At 45.1% G+C, this 23,968-nt stretch overlaps 1 long non-coding RNA gene across 1 annotated transcript in view; it reads left to right on the top strand.

Moving 5' to 3' along the window:
* The window catches only part of LOC113261624 (uncharacterized), a 341,122-nt gene that overhangs the window by 154,885 nt on the left and 162,269 nt on the right, over positions 1–23,968 (top strand). The window contains exon 14 of the long non-coding RNA XR_008957555.1: positions 13,236–13,527. This is a non-coding gene — a long non-coding RNA (uncharacterized LOC113261624). The remainder of the gene's footprint in view (positions 1–13,235; positions 13,528–23,968) is intronic.

Here is a 23,968-nt window from a genome sequence, read left to right as displayed (position 1 = left end):
CTGTTTAGTTTACCTTGAGCCCTAACTGCCTTTGGCTGAAAGTGATAACTAAAAGCCCTTCTGTGAGCTTGTGATTGGCCCATTGAGGGATCCACTTGTGCAAATTCCTGCATCCACCACTAACTGGGTCTGAAATCATGGCTCTGGATTTGGCAGGATAGCCCTGACAACTCAGACATGCGTGTGGGTTCGGGACATAGGTTCTGTGCAGATGGGAAGCTCTCTCACTATCAGCTCATGCAATGGACTCGTGAATCCTTTCCTTCCAGGAATCTGACCAAACGCCCGAACTCCAGGTTTCCTTTAAGTGACATTCCAGCCTGTCTGCATGAACTTCGGACACTTCCTACTGAGCTTTCAGACTTTGATTTGCCTGTGAATTGCAAGGCTGCATGTATTGGTGACTGGGTTAAGAAGAGGGAACTTGGGCTGGCATTGAAAGAGATGTGGAAGGTTATATGAAAGTCAACTCATGACTTCTTGCAATGAAGGCTTGAAAGAGGGAGTTAGCCGAGGGAAAATGGAGGAAGATAAGGAAGAGGGAGAGGAGTGAGGTAGGGAAGGGGGTGGGAGGAGAAGAGGGGAGGAGAATGAGTAGACAGTAATTGTTGTATTAACTAGAGCACCGTTCACTGAGTATGTCCAGTTCTCCTTGCCTGTGAAAATGGATAATTACTCTTCGATGTTTCTGATGTTAATCTTGGCCTTCTGGCTTGCTTGGCTAGTATAACATGGGTGGGTGTGGTATATGCTGCTTACAGGCAGAAACGTAAAGAATGTGGTTCTCCACGTTTCCTTCTGTCTGCTGTAATCTAGAAGTGTGTGCTCAGGGGAAGCCCTGTCAGCTTGATCCCTGAGTGACAGTCATGAGCAGAGTCCCTGTGCCAACCTGCAGTGGACATGTCATGTGAGCCAGGAAATAAGCTTTTGCTAAGGCATTGAGATATTGTTTCCAGAGCATAATCTAACTTATCTCATCTAATACAGAAATTAGGACCTAGGAAGAGGAAGCTGGTACAACAAAACTATACAGTAGGTGGCTTTGGCCTGACGGCTGAGCAGCACAGAAACTTGTCAGAGGCTAGAAAGGCCTTGATGCATGTTATACAGTGACAAGACATTTGGTAAAAGTGTTGCTTGCAGTAACTTTGAACTTTGAACATCTATAAATCAATAAAGAGAAGTCCGACAGGACAATAGCATGACGTGCAAAGAATATGATCAGTTAATGTGTTAATCCGGATCCCCTGGGGCCTGGATGCCAAGACAGGATTACATATGAGAGGGGAAATGTGTTTGAGAGGACATGGGGAAGGAGCTGGGAGAGGCTGGGCTGGTTGTCAGACCACGATGTGAGTCTGACGCTAAGCGAAAGAAAGTTCAGGCAAAAGTGTCCTAAGCCACCCTACTATCTCAGGAAACTTCTGCAAGGTTATTGGAGAGTCCTGGGCCGCCCTCAGAGATGTCTTATGGAACGGGCTTGCCCAAGTGTCCCTGCCATGCTCCATTATTGGCTAGGAGCAGATGGCGGCAGCTGGGACCCTTGGTCTCTTTCAGACCGTTTGGTTGCAGGTCTGCAAGACACACTCTTCTGGTCACCACTGTTAGTTTCAAGATCTTAGACACATGACAAGATGGGTAACCTTCCTCATTCTAAGTGGATTTCAAAGAACACAAAACATTTTTTCATCCCTCATGTAGGTAAAATATTAAAACTATTTGATAAGATACTGTGTTGACAGAGATGGGGAAACAGCACTCTCCTCCTTTAATTATGAGGATGTAAATGGGTATAACCTTCCCAGAGACCATTTTCCATATCTTTCAAAATCACACATGTGTATAACTCTGGCTTGGCGATACCTTCTTTCTGATCTCTCCCAAGGATACGTTCACATATGCACAGAGTATTATGTCCCGAGATATTTACGAAGCAGTGATTGTAATAGCACAAGACTGGAGATAAATGCCCATCGACAAGGAATCAATTCTATAAAGGATGTCTATCCATAGAATTAGATATGTGCCTTAAAATAATGAGGCATGTAATGCTAAGGCACACTATCTCAGATTTAAGTTTAAGTTAAAAAAAGAAGATACACCAATGGTAACATGTGCTTACATTTGTGTTTTAAAAAGAGGAGTCCTAAATATGCATGTCACTTGTATCTCTGGATGACTGCCTAAGAGGTTCACGGCAGTGACCGTCCTTGTGGGCACATCCCATGAAGCGGTATTATGGGACAGGAGTAGAAAGGAGACCTAACTTTTCACTGTGTTTCTTTATACTATTATCTGAATGTTTTACCATGAATATGGATGACCAATTAAAAAAACAATTACAAGATAAATAATACAGTAAGAAAAAAGTTTCTCTCCTTTCTGCCACTCACAGCCATGATGTGTCAAAATGATTTTTTATCTTCCTGTTACATGGCCATGTAGAGCTGTTCTTGGCTGGCTCATGAGTACATATTATTAAATTGAAAAGGAAAAGAACTGATATGTTATTTCAGTGACGCTGGAATCGTGTATGAGGACAATTTTTGCTGTATTGGGAAGATTTGCCTTTTACCAGGATTTGCCCTATAATGAACAGTACCACCACAATCTAGAGAGAAACCAGAATGCACTGTTATAATCAAGTTTGGGGACATGATTTTAAGTTTCCATGTATCATTTTGCCAGAGATTTTTTTTTTTTTTTTTTTGAGAACAAACCCGAACTCTGCATTTTTCTTGAAGGTCACACACTAGTATGAAGCTGGGGGAAGCTATCCATAGAGAACAGAGTGTGGCGTACTTCACTGCTTTTAAGGAAAATGAGCATAAGAAGCATTACTTTTTTTTAAAAAAAGGGGATGGCCATTATTTGTATCGTTCTGTTTGAAAGTATATTCTAGGCTCCATCTGCATCTCTGAGATACAGTATTCCGGAATCACCCAAGCGAAGGGATCTCAGAGACCATCTCTTTTGCTGCTCTCATTTTATAGATGAAAAAACTGGAGCCCAGAGGAATTGAACACATTTTCCAAGGTCACACAGCCAGAAGTTTTCCCTTTGTCAGGATCGGAACACTTAATGTTAGCATGGCCCCGTCTTTACAAATGCTGTGTCCCTGACCACTTCCAACCACCCTTCCCAGAGGCTCAAGAAATCCTTCCGGTGGGCTCCTATGTATGTTCTCTTTCCCACCTATGCTTAGGTCTTTCCAGAAAGACTACCTGTTGGTACACATTTGCTGGTAAAACTGGATAGCAAGATGGGCGTGAAGAACTGAGATTGCTCATTGTTCTCCATTTTAAAATTTATCTTGAGCTCTCCCCTTTTTTTTTCTTTTCACGATTACCATATGAGTATTGATTTTAATTAGTTCTGTCTATTAAGATTCCCCTTAGGTTCAGAAGCCAGCCTGGTAATTAACTGTTCAGCTGTCTTCTTGCTGGCACTATTGTTAGGTGAGTTACTGCCACCCCCGGTCACAAACTGGGATCGATGCTCTTCTATGGATCTGCCCTCAAGAGTTCAGACACCGATGGAGTTCCTGTCTCGGGTGGTTTTCCCTGTCTTGTTGCAGACATGGGAATAGGAAGAGGTGGCTCTCAGACTGTGTGACCCTTTTCCTATTCATTAAGGCAGATACACCTGTATCAGGGTCTCCAAATGGTGTGTATGTCGTTGGCAGGTATTACGGTGATATCCAGATGTTTTGAAGCTTGCCTGATATCAGAAGCTCATCATGGCATAATATCAAACTGCACCCCTTCGTATTTTGTGAATAGACTTGGTGCTTCTGTTGGGTGGAGTAGGGCTGGAAGCAAAAGTTCATAGTCCGTTTTCTCTTCTGCTTTAACTCCATCGTGAGTTCTGGGAAAGGTAAAGAATGCTTCTCGGTAATTTGTCAGTTGCATGAGATCTGATCGCCCAGAAAATGTGTGTGGTGTTTAGAGTTTTAGAATACACATTTTGAGGCTCAAGTCCCAAAGCGCATTTTCTGCACTCATGCAGATTTTACTGACCAATTTGTATTTGGGTTTGTAGTTACGATGGAGTAGGTGTTTGGGATAATGATGGTAATTCTGGACTTTGTTTACAGACAATCAATTAATAATTGGGTGAGAGCCATGACAACAGTCCTTTCAGATTAAATCAAAATCCCTGCCGTTTTCTGGGGCCTATTATTGAGTGCAACCCATTATTTTTAATGAAACAGCTAAACGGTTTAATGTGCTCTTTGTGATGTTTGGAAACTCTGGATTTACTGAGGAGACTACAAAACTCTCTGTGTTCACCTGAACAAATAGTGAAGTGGAAAATGTCCAGGTCCATCTGTTCCTGAGGTGCCAAATGCCTTTCCTTTCCAATGGCCCTTCCCTCCTTCAGGGTCCCATCTGCCTCCTAGACTCTCTCTCGGGTACCTGGAAACCTTTGCAGTTAGAGTTTATTTCCTGATGCTGGTAGCCAAGGCTGCCACTCAAAGCTGAGGCTTTACTTCCCTTGTGACTTTTTATTCTTGCTTGATCAATCTGGGAGAGTTTGAACTGAATGGAAGTTGAACTCCCATCTTGAGGACCAAAGCCAGAATAACTGGGTCAGGGAACTCAGAGTAATCATTATGAAACAATTATATAACCAGAGGAGTGTCCTCTCTCGTCTGCTCCTGATAATATTTTAAACAACTGTCTTATGGCAAGCTGAATGAGACCCTTTGTGTCCTTTGTCTTACGTTTAGCAGAATATCACCGGACAAGGAAAGTAGTGCAATGCATTAAAACATGCGTTGTTAGGGCAGTTAAGCAATTTACATTTGATTATTATTTATTGAGTGCTAATAGTATTTACATACCGACATTGTGAGGTACGTAAAAGAAATTCTAGGTTTCCTGCCCTCAAGGAGACTGTATCTAGGAGCGATTTACTCTGATCAAAGACATAGAGCTGTCTGTGAAGCCCATGAGTGGAAGTGGACCAATGGGGAGCCTGGGAGCGGCTGTCACGCAAATGACCCAGAGGAAAGAGTATTCATGCACTCGGCTCAGAAAAGACTTGGGTCACATGTAACTGCGTGTAGGAACACGACTCACAGCTGGATTTTAAGGGCAATTATGCAACTATGACAATACTAAGCAAGATCTGATTTCCCCTTAGACTTGAGTCCTACAAAACAGGAATGTGTTATCTATCTCCTTTCACAGCAATGCTTAATGATGTGTCTGTGCGACAACAGAACAATCCTTTAAGGGGGAAAGTGAGTGACAGTCATTGACGAAATTTGCTGGGAATTAATTTTCTGCCGTTCCCTAGTGAGCACATGCGTTTTATATTTCAAGATCATTGTTGCAGATGAAAGAAATGTAGGAAAAATGGGGCTATATTCGATTCATGTTAAACATAATACTTTACACTTCCAGGGGAAAAAATGTTCATATTTGCTCCGAAGAAGGTTATATAGAAACTAAAGTTGCCAGTAATGAAACATTAAATGTTTGAGTACTAAGCCACCTTGAGATGGTTTAATAGTGTTACATTCTGAGGCCTGATTGCTTCAGGTGGGTGATGTATGGTTATTTCCAATGTTCCTCTTCTCGAAGACGGTGCTCCTGGGAAGAATAAACAGGACTAGGAAATAATTTTTTTTTAAAGCAGTTTCTTTTAAGTTACAGTTTATCCTCTGGAAGTATTGCTTTAGAGGAATAAATAGGGTGCAAAATAGGATCCACATGCATGTTCGGTATTAGCAAATGACCCCAAAGTAGTCTGGTAGATTAAAGCATGCCTCTGGAATTGGCTTTGAATTGCGGCTTTGACATTCATTAGCTGTGTGATCTGGCCAAGTTAGTTAACCTCTCTGTGCCTTAAAAGGTCTACCTCATACGGGTTTTGTGAGAATTAAGTGAGTTCATAATCACTGAAGTGGTCGATCTGGTACGTGTTTAGCGTATGCTGGAAGTGGTCCTGAGCATTCCTGCCTTCAAGCGAGTGCTCAGAAAGTGCTGTGTGGTCGAACCTGAAACTAAGGTAGCATCATGTGTCAACTATACTCAGATAAAATAAAAATAGTTTAGCAAGCGCTGTGGTTGTGATTGTCATTAGCACCGAGCCTAGCTATTTGCTGTTATGTCGTGCCAGGGGCCGCCAAGCTTCACGTCTGTCAGCGGCTGCTCGGCTTCGGAACCCCAGAAACATGTGCAGTGGCCGTGGAAGTGGTGATCATCCCATACGTGAAGGCCTAGGCTGATTCCCGGGACCTCTGCGTGTTTCCCAAATGCTACACGTTAGATAAATTTCCCTTTGTTTCCTTGGTATATAATGTATTCCCTATTTCCAAAAAGGATTCAAAGTGTTGATTAGGGGCCTCAGTCCTCCAGCTGCGTTGGCGTTTCCTGGTGGGCCATTTCACAGTTGCGTACAGAGACCTCATTGTTCTCTGCCAGCAAATGTGACACAGTCCTTTTCTTGTTGGAGGTGAATCTGTGGCGGGTTTGCTGAGTGGGGGCATTTCTGCTGAAATATCTCATGCGGGGTCTAAGGGATCCTCTTTGGCTCTGCATAGACTGTAGTTGCACTGACATTGGAGGGTTCAGGGACCAAAGCCACCTCCCATCCCACCAGGCCTGTCAGTATTTCCTTAGTACTCGCTCTGTGCAAGGGAGAAAATACTCGTCTACTTTCAGAAGATCTATTTCCAAATCAGAAAGCATCACATGTCAGATTTTCCCCATGCCAGACACCAGAATAGATCCAGTGGAAAGTTCCGGAGTATTGTGTGGAAAAACACAACACAACACAATATAAAATAGTGACTTTCTCTCAGCCTCACCTGGTAGAAAATATCCAAGTGTATCAGAGTACCAAGACTAGGGCAGCCCGAGAAAGGGGAAAGAAACAGGCTGCCCGTGCCCCATTATTCTTAGAGGCTGTATGGAGACAGGCCACAGGGCTGCCCTCCATCCTTTGCGCCTTGGTTTGTGGTTTCTGTCAGCTTTACACCTGCTGGCAGACCCTGCCCACCATTCTGTCCTCTGTCTCCGCCCCAGTTCCCGAGGAATCCTGTGGTTTTGGATTCCTTCTCAGGTCAACCTAAACCTTCTTAGGCTCTGTCCCTCTGCTGTCTCATTCTCGGAGAGCAGAGAAATAGATAGTGTTCCTCACGTTAGCTGCCTCGAGGTCACCTTAATCCCAGGGTAGGCACGTGTGTGCCTCTGTGCATGTGTAGGAGTTGGGAGAGGTAAGGGTCGATATAGATTTAGGGAAGAATGTGAGTAACTCTTAGGCTATTTCTAATCAATCTAGGCACCTTAGCTATTAGTGTTGTTGTTCCTCTGAGTAAGCTAGGACCGTGAATGTTGAGTCGATCTATTCCTTTCTTTCTATGTACCTATCCGTCCATCCAGCCAGCCATCATAGAACACAGTTTCTCTGTTCCTCGAGTGATGGACCAATTTGATTATTTTCAGGAAGAAATATTTAAAGAGAGGCAGATGAAGTCCAAGTATGCCAGCCTGATTGGGTTAAAACAAATCACTACCAGAATAGGGAAACAGGAAGGAGAGGGAGAGCTAGATCTTTATTTTATTGATTTATTTTTAAAGCTTTATAAATGATAGCATCATGTATCAGTTATCTTGACAAAGAAAAATAAACCCACCCCGGCAGTATGTGGGGACACGCTCTTGGTCTGTATCTCAGTGCTGACCCTACTCTAACCTCTTTAGAAGCCATGAAGCCAGGGCTCCTGGTCTTGCTTTCCCCCGTTTTTTCTCCTGATCAAGGGTAGATTTTTCTCCTCATCAGACCCACCCAGGGTCAGCTTCTGTAACTACTGCGAGGCCCAATGTCAAGGACCGTCTAGTTTCCATTGCTCTGGCAAGGAATTCAAGAGACCTGCCACATTATGTAAATTAAAATCAGAACTGTTCTAGGGAATCCAGGGCACAGAGAGCAGACAACGTTGTACTGGATTACCCCCGGCCACCACAGTGGAGGTGAGGAGAAAGGGTACCTGTCAGGTGTCTTTTCAGCATGGAGTCCTCTCCTGGTAATGGGAGGCCAACGTCCGTGTGGCATTATTTACAGGTATTGATAATCTCTTTGCTGCCTCACTCATGTTGCTCTGACAGTTGGCTTGTGATATGAATATGATTTTATACCTGTACATTACCTTTTGTTGTTTACAGCAGCTAGATCAACTCATTTAATTGCAAACTGTGTTTAGTCATACAGTTAAGTGGAGAGGGACAGAATGCAAATAATGAAACAACAAAGATACATGGGAGCAGGATTTAGGGAGAAATAATGGGAAGAGGACTGGACTAGGAGTCCCAAGGTTTGGATCTGGGTCCAAGTTCCCATGTCTCGGGGCTGGTCCAAGGATATCTGAGGCTCTGTCCATGCTTGTTCATTCTCTGTGGTCCCCATGTGCCTTCTGTCTTCTCTCATCCAGCTACATGTTGACCCTCTTCTTTTGATTCCTTATAATTTTTCTAGGTCGGGGAGCAGGGTCACCCCTTTCTTTCTTCCTCTCTTCCTCTTCCTCTTCCCCCTTCCCTTCCCTTCCCTTCCCTTCCCTTCCCTTCCCTCCCCTCCCCTCCCCTCCCTTCCTTCCTGTTCTTGTTATCCTTTATCAAGCTGCCCAAACAGGGGAAGGGGATGTGAACTAGCATTTATTGAAGGTCTCTGTTTGCCAGGAACTTGACCTGTATCATATCACTGAATCCTTGAAACAATGCTGAGTGATTGGACTGGTTGTTTTCATATTTTTATTATTTCGAGGAGGAGGAAACGGAACCTAAGCGATGTTGAATACCTTGGCCAAGGTCACATGGTTGATGTTGGCAAACCTACATCTAGCTAAGTCCAGAACTCTTTGATCTTCTCAATGCAGAGCACTGCCTCCCCTTGAGACTGTCTTGCCTCTTGGGGTTTCCATTGCTTTAAGAGTGGCTCATGTTCCAGTTTTGATGAGTAGAATCTTGGTGTCTCATCCAGGGCTCTTCTGTCTTCACTCTTTCCTAATTCCACACTAAGGTAGACAGTTCTGATTTTTTTCAGCCTCATCAAAGTACTTACTTTGGGGTCCCCTTCATCTGTGGAGATCAGGATTCTTAACCTTTCACAAGTCATAGAGGTAGAGAATCTGATGAGTTATCCTTATGAATTTTCACGTGTGCGTGTGCGCACACACACATACACTCCACACTTTTGCATAATAATTATGGGGATTCAGAGAACCCCAGACGCCTAACTGTTAAAGGTTGTTGGATCAGGAAGATTACTTTTCACCGATCAGGGGCTGGGAAAATGTCCAGTTTCTCTCTGTCCTGGGTAGGAGAGTAATTCTTTTCCAGCATCCTGCAACGGCATGGTGTCATCCCAGGTGAGATTTTTTTCCAGATCAGTGTTTGCACGTGCTCTGCACGTTTGCTGGCTTCCTTGGACTGGCGAGCTCAGTGGGGCCATACACGGGAGATGATCAATATGTCTGGGGTCTCTATCCGGGCCTCCTTTCTCCCCCTGAATTATTGGCATAATTCCTGCTTTCTCTGCTTCTCAGGGTGAAGGTAAACTGGGATAAAATATACGAGCACTTTGAAAGTAAAGCTCTGTGTCAGTGTGTCACTGAAGAAAACACTCTGGGCTTGGCCATTTCTTGCATAGCCTTCTATTCCCGCGATTCTGCTGGAATCATCTTGATTCAAAACAGCTGTAGCTGACATTTCTCAAACTTTCTGAAGGAAGGGAATATTTGGTATGCCACCTGAGGCCTCGCTAAGGACCAGCAGCCTGCTGGTGTACTTCCCAGCTGCTCAAGCCCTTCATTTGAAATGCACTCTGAGGCTTAAATTGGACAGACCCTTGCATTTTGCATTTTTTTTTTTCCCCTTTCTGAGAGCTACCCAGCGCTGCTGGCAAATTTATAGCTGGCTGGTTTGGTAAATTAGGAAAAAAGTCTGATGCATGGAGATTATGTAAGCCACAAACACTGTAAAGTAAGCATCTTTTGAGGTTCATAGTCAACCCAGGGAGACGTGACACCTGTCCTTAAAATGCCCGACATGGTGATTTTGTGTTATGGATTCGAAGTTGGGGGATGTGTTGCGGTAGTCTCCCTGCTGTTCGATTAGGCAGAGACACGATGCTGCTGAAGCCCTAACACGATCTTATTACAGGAGTGGCTCCAGTGTCTTCCATAGACCGAGCAATTCTGATTCATTGTCTCGTCATGATGCAGAAGCCACTTGCAACTTTAATGTGGTCTTTGCTGCCTGTTGGAGCCCTTTTTAGGACTAATCATTTGACTTTGCACTAATGAGATTAAACCCAGCAGGGGCAGATATTTTCCTTTTTAATTTTCATTCCTGTTATTTAATTGGCATTACACACACATAATGAGACCAGGAAAAAAAAAAAAAAACCAACAACACCCCATAGCAATCTGTTCAATACAAATAATTCAGACAGATGCAGCCAGATGTATCCATGGTGACCTCCTTGACTGTCACTACCTGCACGGTAAGGAAGATGGCCTGGAACACTTAACTCCCTGGTTACTGAATGTGTCTGTCGGAGAGGCACTTCCTCCCCTCCTCCTTCCACAGGAAAAGGCAGTTAGCCCAATCCGTGTGTTTCTCCGGATTGAGAGTTGTCTGCTCAGCATCTGTGTGAGTGATATAGCCTGGGGTTCGGAGTGGGTGCTGGTCCCTGGTGTTAGTGCAGGCTCACCGCCATGTGGTTCCAGCAGTGTAGACAAAGACATCATCCAGCTGTTCCCAAGGCTCCATCATACAGTATTCTTACTGGAGGAGAAATACTGAACCACACTGGTGGTGAGGCCATCAGAACAATTAACAGGCAGAAACTCTTCCATTTTGTGCACCAGGTTTCTGTATCAGAACCAGCCTTCTCTTCTGAAAAAAAGGTATTGTCTTTTGGAGTCCAATAGGAAGAGGTCCTATTGGCTCGTGGTGGTTTTAATCTTTCTGGTACCTTTCCCTGGATTCAGGATTCCAGGATCAGCCTCTTGATCCAGTGGGGTCCAGCAGAACACCATCACATGGTGGTGACGTGGGACTTCCTTCAGTGCACCATAAGCACCTCCTTTCTTCCCACCAGGGACCATTACTGTAAACTCCACATCCTATGGAACAAATTGGGTGATCCTAAAATGTGTTTTGGAACTTTCCTTTGTGGACACAGCACCTGAAACATAAAAGTTTCCGTGCCTGTAATAGACATGGACATTAACGTGATAGCGTCTGTGTTCCCACTGCAGGAATGGTGCAAAGGAAGGAAACCTTCCTCTGTTTCATTATGCTCCGTCCTCTCTTTGTGATTTTCCCTACTGGACGCTGGTTCTCTTCCACTGTTCCCTTTCCCATGAAATGTACCTGCTTCCTGGTGAGAGGGAAACTAGGAGGCACCTTTCACTCTCCCTCCCTTTTGTCAGTGCATTTGCTTGTGTGGCTTGGGCTCTGGTTCTTGTCTGCCAAGATGCCACCATCTCTTGCAATTGCCTCTTCTGTTAACAGTCACCTCTTTGCTGTCTTCATTTCATTCTTAGACGAAAGGAGAATGATCAGCGTCCCTCCCTGCTCTGTACTGTCTGTCCTTCGACAGACACTCCAGCCTCGCCTTATTCTTTGTTCTGTCTGCTCTAGCCCCTTCCTTTCAGTTCCTTAGTGCCTCTTCCTTCCGGACGAGGACTCCGCCTGCTTCAGACCTTACCTGGAACGTCCTTTCCTCTCCCCTGACTCACCTTCGTCTTGCCGGCAGTGTCAGTGGCCGCTTCTCCAGAGCTGGCTCTCCAGGTCCTTTGTCATTCCGGCTTCTGCGAGGGTGGTCCCTTCCCACTCAGCACGTGCTGGCAACTTCCATCCGTAAAGTGACCCCGATCTTCTCTTTTCTCAATGAGAAGATCTGTTGTTTTTGTTGTTGTTGTTTTTCCGAACAAGAATAAGTTAACCTGAAGAGAGAGAGTTGAAATAGCCAAGAGCCTGGTTATGATATTTACTGTCGGCCTCTACGCCATGCTCACAATCACATTATATAAAACGGTGCGAATGCACAGACATGCTTTTTCCTACTTCCACTGTGTCTGAGGTCTTCGTCTTCATCTTTGACATCGTGTCTCCATCATCGCGAAAGCCACCTTCTGAATTCTCTAATGTGGTTTCGTGAGGCCTGTCACCTTCACTTCTAAGTTGTTTGAGATACAGCACTTTTTGAATCATGCATGATGCTGTCACTGGAAATTCATCCTGAGCCACCAGAACCCATTTGTGTAACATTAGGACCGTTTTTTTTTTTTCTTCCATTTGTCCCAAGAGTATGTATTTCTGATTGCCACACTCTAGCCACTCACTGCATTGCTTTTAAAGTGATCTTTAAAAGGCTTGTTTACAATGACATCCAACATTTGCAGTTGTTAGGTCATCCCTCAGGGACAATTACTAAATCTTCGTTAAATTCCATTCCTTCTTTATTGCCAATTATGTCCGTTCTAGGTTAATTTGCTGAAAGACAATTCAGTGAACGACCAATTTGCTTAATTTACCTGTTTCTTTTCACTATTTAATTTTAGCCCACAGGCTTTTGTTTTCTCTGCCTAACGTTGTTGTCAGGAATGTGAAATTGGTCTCTGCCTCAGTTCCTTCCACTTGGACTGCATGCTGTTTGGCTGCTTAACAATCCACCCTCCCCTCCCCAATTTCTTTTTTCTAATAGAACATTTTCTTTAGGTATGCACCCCTCCCTCACAGCCATGGGACCCTGGAAAAACTGACCCCATCTTTGTTTTAAGCATTTTAACGTAGGTGAGGCCAGAGGCAGATGAAGAGAGAAAAGCTAGAGTTTTACAGTTTTGTTAGACTGTAGGCCCCTGGGGGGAACAGAGTATGCTACTCAGGGACACTTAGGGGCAGCATCGAGGGCCTTCATGACGCAGCGTGAGGGAGCAGAGCAGTGGGCAGACACGTGGATGGTGGTTTCGGTGGGAAGGAATGGGAAAGTCAGGGATAGGCGATTTTAGGATTGGATACCCAACTTTGAAAGTGGCGTCCCCATGGAGTTCATGTTCACTGTGATGTTAGAGTATATGGTTTGGGGTTATCTTAAGTTTCCAGATGTTTTTGGGTGAGTCCAGGTTTATTTGGGAACAGTTAGTAGACATTCTGTAGATGTTAAGGCATTGATTTACAGAAATTAGAAGAATGTCTGATATAATCTCCACTTCGCAGGTGAGTCTCGACGAGTCTAAGCCATCTATGGATTGTGGGATTTCCCTGGTGATAAATGACGTATGTTTGCCTAATCCCGTCTTGGGCTGAGAAGGACTCAGAGAGGGTCGCGGACTTCACACCGGATGCCACAATGGAATATCGAGACCCAGATGAGGCAGATTACATTGTAACAGAGGCCAGCGCGGACAAAGAATATTCATGGACATGTTGCCCCATTCCTCCTGATGCCCGCAGATCATCCACGGACCGTAAATCACCCTCAGGGAGGAAAGAAGAAGAAGAAGAAGAGGTGAGAGAGGGTAAGAATTATCCAAAGGAGTCTGAGTGTGGTGGGGGATGGGGGTAAACCTCTGGGATGGGCTCAGTTTACTTGACGTATTCAGCGTTCTACCACGAGGGTCTGAGAGCTAAGCTGAGATGTTCAGAAAAGAAAGAAGCTAGACTACCGCATTCATCCCTGCTCTGTAGCAAATATTCTATCTTGACATCTTTAAACGGCCTTTTATGCGGAAGTTCATAGCCACATTTCTCCTCTGTAAGTTTGGTGTTTCCTTTGGCTTTACCTGTACTCTGTCCTGCTCACTGTTCCTTTAGTAACCCTCATTGGTGTTGTCGAAACTATAGGGGTCTAAGCCGACAGCGAATTGTGTTACACTGGATCTACTGTCTTGGCTGTAGTTAGTGGAAATTGACTAAAGGTGGCCTTGTCAAATTATTTATATTGGCTCATTTGACATAACAGAAATGCCAATGCAAAATTCTTTAATTTTTCTAGACTAAAGGCCACAGTATTTCAAGCCCTAGCGGGGTGTCAGAGATGGTCTGTCAGTCACCCTGCAAGTATGAATGCTTGCAAGCCTTTCCCCCCTCTCTCTCTCCCTTTCTCCCACTCTCCTTCCCTCCCTCTCTGAAATACCTAAGTATTATGTGATAGTACTCCTCAGACTAAGTCCTGCTTTTCACATTTTTACATACTTAAAAATTTTCATTATATATTTAAATGTTCCAAAGGATGTAATTTCCATTGTTTGGTAAATATTGACACCTTAAAAGAAGCTTTTAGATGACTCTTTTAAAAGTGTTCAACATGTAGGAATTCCATAGTAATTTGATTCCTGCTATAATCTTTTTAAAAAATTCATGAAGAATCTTTTCCATAACAGTGGGAAATCTTCATCATTTCTTTCTGTGTTAGCAATTGTCTTTCTATTGGTCTTCCTTCACAGAAATGTATTCTAACATAATATATTGTTATGTTTGAAAGTCTTTCACCTCACCCTACTTTTCTAACACAAAAAATAGCTATATACATTTAAATTTTAAAAATTTCTTACCGCCTTAAGGCTTTAAAGTGTGAATATGTTTCTTCTAGATGCACTTATCATTATAATTATTCATACTCAGTGGGTCAGAAAGCACGCATTTATTACAAATGATGACAAAATACACACAATTTTGCCAATATATACAAAAGTAAAATTATTATTGAAAATGCATTTATTGGGAGATGGTTAAGATGACTTTGGCTTCAAAGAGCATTCATCTTGTCTCTTTGTTCAGCTACCCAGTTTGGCCCCTTGGGAAAATGGATGGAAGTAAGACTGGCCAGGTATTGTGGAAGGGGCAAGGAGCGCTATGACTCAGGTGCTCTGTCTCAAGCAAACCCGTGTTAGGGACGTGTGCATAGAGAAGTTGAGGATCTATAACCAGCCTCACCCTCCTCAGGGCATCCTTAGGGGTGTCCATAACCTACTTCGAAGACCAGTGTCTTTCAGGATGGGAAACGTGGCAGGGATGGATTTCAGCAAAATATCACCCCCACTTCAGGCTCCCGTTTTTGAGAAAGAGGGGTACCAGAGCAAGCCTTAGTCTACTTTGCAGACCGGAATGCCTACCGTGGCAGCCAGGCATGAAGTAAAATGATGATTCTGCATGGCTGTAAAGAGTAAACTCCTATATTTTTTACATGGTAAATATCTGAAAAGCAAGTTAAACATGATAGATGACCATTTCTTGGAGTAGAACCAACATTCTCAGGTGCTAGGGAATTAGCATAGCTCAGTGAATGCTAAACCTGAACTTATTTTTAGAAATCTATAGAGATTTATTTGTTCTGATACAAAGCAACAGCATTATTACGAAGGGTGAAATAACCCCAGAAATTAGAAGACATTCTGAGGTCCAAATCAACAAAATATCAGAGCAAATATCAAAGGGAACTCTGAAACGATTTATCATAATAGGCTGGAATACCTTTGGGGAAGGTTTCTTCCCCCCCAGGTTAGCCGATATACAAGCCAAGTGGATATGTCAAATGTAAGACAAATAATGGTCTTAATAGAATTGCACAACCGAATTGCTTTGATGGAATTGGTTCAAGGGAAAGCAAGAGAAGGAACACATTCGTACAGGGTGAAGAATTGTCTCGGAATACATTGTCTTGTGAAATTTGGCTTTCCAAATGGGCTCAATTTAATTTTAAGAATAGCCCTTTGAATTGAAAATAAGCCCTCAGAACCCGAAGAGGAATAATAATAGCACCGGGTTGAGCTGCAGTCAGTCTGGGGCTTTCCTGAGGTTTCCTGGCAAGCTTGGTTTGACCTGACCTTTCCGAGTTCCCTCGACAGGTCTGATGTTCCTACTTGTGACTTTGACAGTGCGCATGCTGGACCACTGTGCCAGACCTCTTTTGCCATGTCCCAATCACAGGACACACTCCTTGGTAACTTTGCTATTGGGCAAACAGTCACACAATAGCAAAGATCACCAGTGACCTTTTACTTTCACCTTGGTCTTTTGGCAGGTGTGATATACTATTTTAATATTAGAAAGTGCTATAGAGTGTGAGGTTCTGGACACTTCAGCGAAATTTTTTGTGGGCAAGTGCAAGGGTTTTTCCTCCCTCTGCTTTTATTTATGTTCCGGCTTTCTGATGATGCACCTTTATGGAGGAGATGTAAATATCTTTTTCTGTTAATTTATTTTCTGGTATCTCTGGTGGCAGTGATTTTATTTTTTATTTTTTTATTTTTTGGTTCTGCCTCTAAGGAAGATAATTGTTTTGAGACTGTTATTTTCTATCCTTGGGGGTCTCTGGTAATTGAAAATGATGTCATTAACTACTTGGAAGGAGAAATAGGTCATTATTTACAGTTATCGGGATATACTTTGAAAAGTATCGTAATTCTATACAATAATTCTATGCAGTTTTTAAACCAGTATTATATGAAAATATTTTAAAATTCACAAGTTAAGTAAGGGAAAATGGGTTATGTGTTCCTCATATTGTTGTATCTTACAGAATCTGGTCTCATTTTTTGGCAACACCGTAAATATTAGATGAAAATCTCATTGATCCAAATAGTATTTACCGTGTGATTCCGTGATTATTCTTGGCACATGCATGACGTGTATATAGTATCATCATATTTATACTCAAAGTCATGATGAAAGTCGTAGATCGATGACCTGAACTACTCCCCTCAAAATTTTGGATCCCCTTGAGCAGTAGTTGTGAGGACACATCCATTGCTCTTGTGCTAGGCACAGATCCCCACCTCCAGACACACCGAAAACCTCACGGGAACGGGGAGGGGGTGGTGAGGATGCGACAGCTTCATATTTAGCAAAATGCTGACTTGGGATTAGATGACCTTTCCTATAAATCAGAAGGAAAGCTGTCCGCTGCGCTCTTTCTCATTTGCAGCCATACAGGCAGCAGGAAAATGAGGCAAAACATTCTTTGAAGCAAAACATTACGTCCGATGCAATTCGTGCTCACCGTTGTCTCTCTCCTCCTAGAAGCTATTAGTGAACATAAATCAGGGGACGCCCCGCTACGTCCTGCTCCTGCACGGGCCCTTCCTATTAGTAGCATCTTTATTTTCCTACCTGAAGCACTCTTGCCCTTCCCAGGGACAGGAGGGGGATAAGGGGAGCTTCTGCTGAGCGGTCTTTCTTGAACAACAACGACAAAAAGAAATGTTTTTGCAATGCTAAAAACAGAAAGTGTTTGGGTCACATCGTTCCAGAGGATGGTAGTGAGATGCTTTTAAACTTTTCGGAACGGCAGCGCGGCAGCACTCTGCTGTTCCCAGGAACTCTGTGTATTGGTTTGGAGCCTTGGGAGCCTTCCCCATACCCTCCGGAAGTCACACCAGTCCTGGCCATCGTTTTAGACGCCCAGAAAAAATATCAGCAATCCCAATGGCCACATGAGAAATGCCCCAACTGTTAGATTACCTTCTTCATTCTCTGGGGGGAAGAAAAAGTTCTATGATTGAGTGCTTGTTTTCCTGTGGCTCCCCATCCCCCATCTTTCCAAGCTTCTTTCTGCTGATGTCATACTTACTGCTGCTTCTCCACCAGTCAGATCATCCTCTTTTCCAGGTGGTTCACTTGTCATGCTCTTCTGCACCCTAGGCCCTGCTCACACCCCCCTTTCTGCCCCTCTTATGCCCTCAGCTGTCCAGCTTTCATGCTCTCCACCCACTGCAGTGAGTGCCCAGGGCTGGTATTTTTCTTTCCAGCCCACTAACTGTAATGCTCGCTGTCTTCGCCAGCATGACTCGGTTCAGGGTGTCAGGGGAGAAGACATTCTTCGAGAGCTGCAGGTGAATCTTGCCGGAAGGGGATAGGAATGAGATGTCCTAATAATGGCCCGAATTAGATTGTTCACTTATCTACCTTTGAAGCCCATTCTGCCCTGAAAATCGTGTCCCTGAATCCTTGCGCCCCTGTTTCCATGCGTGGGAATGACATGCTCCTTCTAAGGACCCTTAATGCTTAAGGCAGTCATCTTGCCTGCGTTTAAAGAAAACTGTCATCTTGCCTGTGTTTTTAAAGAAAGTTAGGGGCACCTGGGTTGCTCAGTAGGTGAAGCGCCTGTCTTTGGCTCAGGTCATGTTCTCAGGGTCCTGGGATCAAGTCCCGCATCGGGCTCTCTGCTCATTGGGGAGTCTGCTTCTCCCCCCCCCCCGCCCTTCTCCCCTGCTCGTGCTCTCTCTCTCTCTCTCAAATAAATTAACAAATTAATTAATTAAAATTTAAAGGAATAAAGAAGGTTAAGCTCTGGTCTTTCTTCCTGGGAACTCTCTCATTTCATTCCTGTGAGTGTGCTATTTGTGGTTGGGGCAAAATAAAGAGTTTTCAGGGACCCTGACTATGGTCTGGATGGCACATGGAGGTCTGGGTGCTGCGCTCAGCGTGGGTCAGTGGGTGGGCAGCAGAACAGCATGGTTGCTGTGCTGTAGGTAGAAATCCTTGGTCTTCCCCCATTTCAGCGGCTGGTGGCAGGACCTCTGTGATCCCCTGCACTCTGGTTCCTTTTGTCTGTGAATCCGTCGTAGGACTTATAGTTTCTACACTGTGTGTTTTGATGGAATTTGCTATATTCATTATATTTATTGTGAATTCCCTTCCTAATAAGGATTTGGCACAAACTTTGCATCAGGTGGGGCTAGAGAGAATACTGTGGGTCATATGTGTTGAGGGCTTATGCTGGGCAGGCCTTTGTTTGCATTATCTTGTTGCCTCTTGGTGATGATAGGAGAGAAAGATGAGGCACAGGGAGTGATCTTCCCCTGGGTCACTCAGCCATCGAGAAGCGGGGCTGGGATCTGTCCCTGTCAGCCTGGCTCCACAGCCGGTGGTCTCCCCGGCTGGTGTCACCGGGGGTCGGAACTAGTTTAGTCACCTCACAATGTCAGGGCCAACACCTCTGCCAGTCTCCTGAACTTGCCCTTGGAGGTGGCTGCTGTAGTTTCTGCTCTCTCTTTCTATTTTCGGGGTGAGAAGTTTGATGGAGGCTGGGACTGTGAGATTTTCAGTTCGGTCTCATCGGCTAGGGCTCTGCCACCTGCCGTCTCTAGCTGGAGAAGTAGCTGCAAGAGGGAGTGTGTAGCTCTCCAACCTTTACAGCTGAATGAGTGAAAGGATGTGGTTTGGGCTTGGTTGTGGGGTGACACAACATAGGGTCTTCATGTACCTGATTCTGTGGAGGTCTTTCTCACTTGGCTTTGAGGCACATGCCGGGTGAAGGACACTCTCTTTCCCTGAACTCTACAGTTCCGTGTAGAAGGCTGAATCATGTCCCCCACAGACATCCAGGTCCTAATCTTGACAGAATGTCCTTGCATCCTTGTAGCCCTTCTGTGGGCAAAAGGGACCTTGAAGATGTCATTATGCTAAGGATCCTGAGATGGGGAGATTGCCTGGCTTACCCACGTGGGACCTAAATGGAATCACAGGTGTTCACCTGAAGGGCATCAGAGGAAGATTGGACTGGAGAGGCAGAGGCTAATGTGATGACTTGAAGCAAAATGGTATTCTGGTCCTGAAGCCAGAAGAAGGGGTCCTACGCCATGAAACACAGCTAGAACAGGAGCTAGAAAAGGCCCGAAGCAGATTCTCCCAGGGGGCCCCTGGGAGGAGTGTGGCCTTGCTGACCCTCTGATTTTGACCCCATGAAACTGATACTGGGCTTCCGACCTCCAAAACTGTAAGAGAATACATGTGTGTTGTTTGACGCTACCAAGTTCATGATAATCTGCTCGAGCAGCCTGTGTGCATGTGAGAGAGAGACAGATAGACAGCCAACCAGCCAGAGACAGAGAATAGAAGTAGAAGGCAAGGCAGGGTGACATGGAACTCGCCACAGCCTAATGGGAGTTCTCTGCCCCGTTCACAGCTGTGGTCCTTAGTAATTAAAGGTGAGAAAACGGGGAAAAGACCCATAGATTCCATTAGGCACTCAGTACTATACTGTGACGTCTGTAATGGTGAGGTCTGAAATAGTAGGGCCTGGAACTTTTTCAAAGGCAAGAATTTTTGCGTGTACGTCGAAGGGGTTGGTTATGTAAGTCAGATTTCTATTTTTCACCTCTAGCTGGACTCAAGTGAGGGATGCATTTGCCATCAGGGCAGTACCGCGATGATGTCATCAGTTGTCAAAATGGGATTCTTTTCTCTGGTTTTTGCCAAGGTCCTAAAGGCTGAGAAGAAAGCAACAGAAAACCCACATTTCAGAGTGAGTGCCGCAGTCTCCCGTGCAGGACTGGCAGGAACATTACCTGGAGGGTACCTGGGAGACGGGCCGAAAGGAGGAATGACTTAGGAAAAGGCTGTGGGATGCAGTGGCCTTCTCTTCCCTCCTCCCACGCCACCCTCTTCTCCTCCTGAGCGGGGCTTCAAGAAGTCCTCCTGCGGATTTCCAGCTCCCCTGTGGAGTTTGTAGTGGCACAAGGGATGGACATCTGATAATATCTGAGGAGTGGCTAGAGCCGTGTGCCTGGCAGCATGGCACACACAGGGCTATGCTGGGAGCCATCTCATCCCCTTCAGTAGCCGGAGAAGGCATGAGTTTTCCCTGGGGTGTATGAGGGTCTATAATGGTGGTGATGGAGGGGAGCTGACCAGGATGTGGACAGGGAGCCCATGCGATGTGACGACACAGGAGAGTCTGCACGGGGGGAGGAGGGGATCTGCTGGGGGCCCAGGAGCTGAGAGGGTCAGAAGGGACCTGACCCCAGAGGTAGCATCACCCACATCCGGGGCCTCGGTTAGAGGTCACCAGGAGGGGGTTCTCCACGTTACCCTCCAACGGCCTCGTGAGACAAAGAGCTGGGTTAACATTGCCAAGTGTTGGATCACAGAGAAAATGGCCATACTCAGACTGTGTCCTTCCCCTAGTGCCTTCCTCCCTTGGGCCCACTGCTGGACTCTGGGCCGAGCAGGGAGGCCTGGGAGCGTTAAGCTGGGAGCGCGAGGGTCAGGCCAGTGGGCCTCCCCCACCTTCTATTTATTTCTAGGCCGAACACAGTAACACGGTGGAGATGGAAGAGGACTCTAAATTAGGTAGGAGTTTGGAGTGTTGATTTTTATGTTTGAGTAGACATTTATTTCCCAAAAGAAACTCTTCATGTGCCTCAATCAAACTGAAAAAGCTGAGGGATCTTCCAGAGATTTCCTCCAAGAGGTGAGGAAGAGTGAGCGTGTAGATGAGGTTTGCGTGGGGAGCAAATGAAGAATCAGTTGTTTTGGCTTGTCCCCTGTGCCGTAGGGCTTGTTCCATTGCACAAGGGAAGCTGTTGCTGGCTGATTCCTGGCAGGCCAAGGCAGCGTCCCTTGGGTTGCTTTCGATACTCAGTCTGGCCAAGTAACGGTGAACCCTCCACACACGGTAGGGGTAGTGCTTTAGGTGCACGTCTGGCTGCCTTGGGTAACCCCACGTAACGTAGATCCGTAGATCTGAGCACGACGCGGGTCAGACTGACCCAGCTCCCCACCAACCCCCTCCCCCACAGCTGGCCTCGTTCTCCCCCCTTTGCTGGAACGCAGGCTCAAGGCGGTGAGTGCTCTGCCTCTGATCCCGTTAACATGCTCCAGGCTACACTCAGCAAACATTACTTCCGTCCTGCCGCCCACCTTAACCCCACCTTCCTCCAGTCATGGCCTCAAGTGCCCTTTGGCTACAACAGCAAGGACTGAGGTGAGGGTTGGCAGGGGGTAGGGGACCTTGTCCAAGCTGCAGCCTGGGTGGAAGGTAGATTTCCCTTTCCGCTGTTGTTATGGGGACTTTTGCTGAAATAAAGGGATGATATGGGGTGACATGCAGGAGGTGGTCTGTGTAAAAGCAGGGTAGGGGGAGATCTGTTTTTGGTTCAAGTTGTGGGTGCATCTCAGGGAAAGACCGACTCCCCTGTACTTTGTAGAGGAAAAAAAAAAAGATCGATTTAGTCAGTCATTTCTGAAATGCACTGAAACATGCATCTGTAGGCTCCGAGCTGTGCGACAGATTGATCCCGACTTAATGCAGTTCAACAGTGCTTGCTGAAGCAATCACCGCTAACAGGATACACTGGCAATGCTGAGGAGCGGAGGGTTGAATGGCTTTCAACTTTCCTCAGCACTGAGCCAGAAACTCCTCATTTGTTTTCCTTTTCTGAGAATCACCTCATGCCATTCAGACAAGGTGACAACCATGCCCGAAGAAGCTCTGTTAAGCCAATTTACCTCAGTTGTGAGGCTGCAGAGTCTAGAACGAAAGCCGTGAGGGAAGAGACATGTTTTCCCAACTCCACGGAGCTTTCCAGGGACCAAATAACCGAGCTGTTTTTTCAAAAGAGTCACGGGGTTAACCTGTCACTCTGTTTCCCCTCCCACCCCTCCCACGCTGTGCAACCTTGGCAAGCCATTTAACCTGACTGGTCTTCAGTGGCTTCACTGAAGTGTAAATGGCGGAAAGTGGGCGAAAGCTGGAGGCCACGTGAGTGACAATTCTGATTTCATTTCTGTCGCTGGACAGTCAGCGTGGATACCTGGGTGGTTTTCACCTTACTGTGGTCTTGTGATGTCACAGATGAGCTTTGGTGGTCGAGGTGGCCTGACCGGCAGGTTCTCGCCTTGGTATTTGAAGACCCACCAAGCTTTCACCACCTTGGTTATCTTGCCTCTTGTTGCCCTGACCGGAAGGTCATGCAGATTCCTTATGAAGAGAAAAAGAGCTAAGAATACTTTCTTTTGGACTTAAGAAGTAGATCCTGGAGGGGTGGCTGGCTGGCTTAGTTGGTGGAGCCTGAGACTCTTGATCTTGGGGTGGTGACTTCGAGCTCCACGTTGGGCGTAGAGATTACTTAAAATCTTGCAAAAAAATAGATCCAGAAACAACAACAAAAAAATGGACCCTGGATTTCTTGTTTTTAAGTATTGAATATTAAAATACAGCATTGTAATATTTCTATTCTTTAAAAGAATTATATAATCAGACTCAACTCATTATTCCTAGAGAAGATACGAAGGCTGTGTGTATTATTGGCTCTGTTTAATGGACCTTTGGTTGTTCTCAAACATTCCTTTGGGTGGAGGTGGATAAGGGAGGTGGTTTTGCCTCCTTTCTTCTGCTGGGTGTTATCACATGTGCCAAGAGAGAGAGAAAACGTGAGTCTCGTTCTAAAGCACGGACGAGAGAGTTGGAGATCACACATATGAACCAGAGTTTGATGGCGTAGAAAGGAGGCTACTCACCAACACACATGATGCTCCCAGATGTGGGAGGCCCAGGTGAGGACTGGTTGTTATGTGAGCAGGTAGAGATGTTCTTGATAACCTGTCTGACTGTATATGGTAATGGATTTGTTCACAAAACCTTGGTTTCCTCTGTTACTCTACCCGCTAACAGTGTCTGGTCTTCTGGGTCAGTTCAGTTAGGAGTCTCTGCATTTTAAGTCTCCATGACCCTCTCTGTGTGCCCCAAATTACTCTATACTTCATGAGGGGAGTTGTTAAATCCCTGATTCCTTGTCCAATTATCTCTCTTATCAAATGTCTGTAAGCCCCATGAAGGGTCAGATCTATCTTGCTGACTATTGTTTTCCCAGTGACTGGCATTTATTGATTGAAGTACTTATTGACTGAAAAAAATCATTGATAATTTAATAATCTGCGACTCTTGAAAGACTACTGGAAAGTTTCCAGGGTGGGTTTAATGATTTTTTTCAGCTTGGCCCCTCTGTACTTGCATTCTCCTTCTCCCATGATAGATTGAACATATTAGATGCTACTTATTAATTCAACAGAAGATGATTGTGCATCATCATTTCTATGTATTAAGAGTGGTTCTGGGTTCAGAGTTTAAAGGAGTGAACAAGAGACAAGAAGATCCTTGCTGTCCTAGAGAGCAAGAAGAGACAGAAACTAAGCAAAGAAATAAGCAAGGACATTTTATGTATGTA

The sequence above is a fragment of the Ursus arctos genome, unplaced genomic scaffold (assembly GCF_023065955.2).
Source record: "Ursus arctos isolate Adak ecotype North America unplaced genomic scaffold, UrsArc2.0 scaffold_5, whole genome shotgun sequence".
Classification (NCBI taxonomy): Eukaryota; Metazoa; Chordata; class Mammalia; order Carnivora; family Ursidae; genus Ursus; species Ursus arctos.
Note: the sequence above shows the minus strand (reverse complement) of the source record. Positions and strands in the feature narration are given on the sequence as shown.